The 3,366-nt window shown below is 34.9% G+C and overlaps 1 protein-coding gene across 6 annotated transcripts in view; it reads left to right on the forward strand.

Annotated features, from left to right (window-relative positions):
• Positions 1-3,366, forward strand: part of grm8a (glutamate receptor, metabotropic 8a) — a 311,638-nt gene that overhangs the window by 264,271 nt on the left and 44,001 nt on the right. The window lies entirely within an intron of this gene.

A 3,366-nucleotide genomic window follows, 5' to 3' on the forward strand; every position in this document is an offset into this window, starting at 1 on the left:
ATAATAATAATAATAATAATATAATAATACATTTTATTTATACAGTGCTTTACATGGTACTCAAAGACACTTTACAGTAAAACCAGCACATATAGCACATTAAAAACAGATAACCATTGGAACCAACACATTAAACAAGAATATTAAAAGCAATAAAAAACAATGAAACAGTAACTATCAGGTGAGAAATGTAAGACTATATTGTATGTGGAAGGCTAATCTGAAGAAGTGTGCTTTGAATGTGTCCAGGTCAGTACAGTTCAGGTCAGGGAGTTCCATAGGGAGGGGGCTGCAATGGTGAAAGCTTAACGGTTCCTACCAGTCGAACAGCAGCTGCAGTATGTATGGCAAAGCATAGTATCTATACTATACTATCTATACTTTTCTGAATCCTCTGTTCACCTCAACCAGCAATGTTTGAAATTACATATATGGGTCTCTGCTCGGTATTTTTCCATAAAGTCACTTTGTTTGTCTCTGATTTCTGGAAACACTAAAAACAAAGTTGTGGCTTTCAGTTTTTTTGTGTACAGTTTGGTTGCTGTTTGGTTCTTAGTTTTGGTTCTTCCAGCTGTGGTGAGTACATTTGTTTGCAAAGGGATAAAATACAGAAGTAAAATAAAACTGATAAATTCCACAAAGAGCAAAGTTTGCCACGTAAAAACGGTGTGAGGTTTAATGCCTTCATAATTTAGTTTTTTTGTTTTTTTTTTAACCACAGAGCTTTGACATTATGATTAACAGTATATTGTACAAAAGTAACCTGGGTGGCTAATGCCGGCTTTAAAACAGATTATGTCATTAAACATCTTGTACATTATTGCCACATATACTGTATGTCATTTTCTAATAACAGTTGTCACAGTTAAGCTACAATATCTTCTAAGGTCTTCTAAGAAACCCTAATTTGTGTACCATTTCTTTGTCCCTAAATGTTTAAAAGGGTCTAAGGGACAGACTAATGGTGATGGGGTTTGTTGGGTGGCTTTTTGTTGCAGTTACTCTTATGTTAGTTGTTTACATGAACAGCAGCCTGCAGAATTTAATGCTTGTAAGCTGGTTACTCTATGGGAGTTTATGTGCTAATGCCTGGGTATATTTGTGCGTTCCAATTAAAAGTAGTTTTCTTATCTATCTGTTAGGGTCGACATGACATTGATAACACTAAAGACTCTCTACTCTATGGATCCATACCAATTCACCTTTCGAGGAGCTACTTGAAGAGAATGAGACAGAGTGAGAGCGAGGGGATAATTTTCAGTGGTTAGAGCAGTGATTGCTCTCCTGTTGATCTGTACCAGGGCAACTTAACTTACAAAGTGAAGCCTAACAGCCAAGAGTGACAGAAATGGAAATAGGTGCAGAAAGGCAAGATGAGGAGACAAGGACATTTAAGAAGTAATTAGAAAGTGTTCAACCCTTCGATTTTGAGATAGATATACCCAAGATATCCTCCTCGTCATCTAACATGGTTAATATTTATTGATGTAGCTCAATGTGTAAAGTTACTACTGTGTTTAAAAACTTTAATCAACCATGAAAATAGGATCCTTCACAATCAGGGTGGCCTCCTGGTGGGAAAGGTGTAATCCCCCATGACAGTGAGATAGAGCTTCCCTGCAGATAAATCCTTCACCATTCAATATTACATACAAACGCAGCTGCTTTAGCTTCTTACAGTTGGAAAATTGTACCGAACCAAATGTGCAATGTAAATATGTATAATCATTTTGCATATTACCATAGTTAGACATATTAAAATTATATATCTTTTTACAGTTATTTTTCTAAATAATAACCTTAAACTCACCTATTTGAATTACCACAGAACCACTGCACAAATACACATAAACAAATGCAGGCTGGTGCATTGCAGAGCAAGTAAGACAAGCAATAAGGAAACCAACCCCGGAGCAGCAATGACACACCGTGCTGTCCAGCTTTTTTGTGTCGTCGAGTTTATTGGCTTATCCAACAAAACACACACATTCATACACATAAAAAGCATGCAGAAACTAATGTGCACACATACACCAAGGCCATTGGGAGTAATGGAATCCAAAACTAAAAAACTGTATTGAACCCTTTTTTGACAAAATCATCCTGACTCAAGGTCTAATTTTTAAGCTTCTTCTAAAGCATTGGACTGCTTTATTGCACTTGTGTTAAGTATGTGCATTGTCAGATAAGAAAACAATCAGAGAATTATCTTTAAAAAATATTTCATACATTGTCCTTAACTTAGAGCCAAGTCGGTGTAAGAATCTGAGCTGTCCTATCTCTAACCAGCATTGTCACTAAAGAGAGAAAGAGCTGTAGTCAACAGACCGTAACGTCACGCTGCAGTGGACAGAGCAATCAGCAATCAAACTACACGGAAATATGTGATTCTATCCGTTGAATCAGGGTCTGCATGATAAACAACCACCTTCAAATGGTAGGGGGTATCCTTTACCCAAAATTCTAAATGCTTTATAGTTCTTATTTCACAAGTTGAGATAAAACTAACCTAAGTAAGTTTTCTAAAACCATTTGCACTACTCCATACATTTCTATTTGAATGAAATCCATACAAATAAAAATTTAACAAAAGTTGAAAAAAAAGGCAATGAAATCCTTAAAGTAAGTAAAAGTTATTTGATAAAGTAAAACTAGAAGATACATTACTCATTTAGAATGGTGACTCGGTCTGGTTCAGATTCTGTTCTTGTCGAACACAGATTATCTTGGCCTATTTACATTACCCTTTGTTGGTTGTAAGTAGGTTTGTACGTTATCTACAAAATTTGATATTGTGATATTGATTATGAATATTGCAATATTGATATACATTTCAGTATTTTTAAACATATTGCATCAAAATAGATTCATAACTCAAGGTTTATTTCAACTGACTGGCATATTGGACTGGTAAAACATTAATAAACAATTAACAATCATTTCTACAGAACAGGACATGTTTTACTGGGTGTACAGTATAAAAACAATAAATAAAGAGCATATCTGCAGAACAGGACATATTAGAAACAATACAAATACATATAAAAAATATTGCATACTTATTATTATTATAATATTCTGCAACGTGATATTGCGATAACGAGGCAATATATCATGCACCCCTGGTTGTATTTACATCCTAAAGTGGCTTTTCAAATAGGGATGTTGCTAATGTTTTTCTTGCTCCATCACCTTTTCTCTCATGCTGCTGTACTATCCTTTTCTTCCTCAATTTATGTTGTGATAGGTAATAGAAAAAGACTGGCAAATAAGTAACTAACTTGGCAAATAACTTAACTACAAACTTAGCAAATTTAGCATCTGTTCCTCGTCAGCCACAGCCTGTCCCAAAAAATGAAAACACAC

This window comes from Etheostoma spectabile, chromosome 23, assembly GCF_008692095.1.
Source record: "Etheostoma spectabile isolate EspeVRDwgs_2016 chromosome 23, UIUC_Espe_1.0, whole genome shotgun sequence".
NCBI lineage: Eukaryota > Metazoa > Chordata > Actinopteri > Perciformes > Percidae > Etheostoma > Etheostoma spectabile.